The following is a 729-nucleotide window of genomic DNA, read 5'->3' as shown; positions in this document are numbered from 1 at the left end:
GCTACTCTTTTGATATATACCTTTTTGACAATTATCAATAATTACCTTTTGTTTACTTATAAATTATAATAAACAAGAAAATACTATAATTAATGTAATAAAGCTATACAAGTTCTACTAAAATTTTGATCCAATTTTTCGGATTAAATTAAAATAGAACCTAAATACTTTTGAGAAAAATAAACTAACCAACTTAACGCTAACATATATTCTTTAAGTTTTTAAGCTTTTAAAATTTTGTGACGTTGTTGACACATTTTTTTGTTCGCTCTTACTTGATAATATTACCTATCGCTTCTCGGCCTTTTGGCTAAGATCAAAGTGTAGTATCTGTTATGGATCTACACGGATCTTAGCCATTTGGTTGGTCAGCCCTTTTAAGGGCTGGCTACCGGGGTCGAGAGGCGGTCAAACCTACTACTCTAACTCACGCAAATCTCGCCAACGACCGCTGTGGGGTTGCTCCCACACATCCCTCGAACGCACACGCTCTCGAGATGAGTCACACAGTACTTGTACTGGGTGGCTTCAATATACGAGCGGCTAATTTTCAACCTTCTTTTTTTTCAGACTGACGACACCCATCTAGTAGAAATCTTAGGTGGGAGGTCTGTCAAATCGCCAACAAATCGAACTCGCTTCCAACAAACTCACTACCACTCTGACGACACCCACCCAGGAGAAATCTTAGGTGGGAGGCTTACGTCAAACGCCAACAAATCGAACTCA

The 729-nt window shown here is 38.5% G+C and overlaps 1 pseudogene; it reads left to right on the top strand.

Annotated features, from left to right (window-relative positions):
- The first annotated feature begins 290 nt into the window (after positions 1-290).
- LOC131949711 (uncharacterized) lies at positions 291-417 on the top strand (annotated as a pseudogene).
- Positions 418-729: the final 312 nt, after the last annotated feature.

Source organism: Physella acuta, unplaced genomic scaffold, assembly GCF_028476545.2.
Source record: "Physella acuta isolate Inbredline_101_S28 unplaced genomic scaffold, ASM2847654v3 ptg000062l, whole genome shotgun sequence".
Lineage (NCBI taxonomy): Eukaryota > Metazoa > Mollusca > Gastropoda > Physidae > Physella > Physella acuta.
The sequence above is the reverse complement of the archived record's forward strand: the minus strand, read 5'-3'. Positions and strand labels throughout refer to the sequence as shown.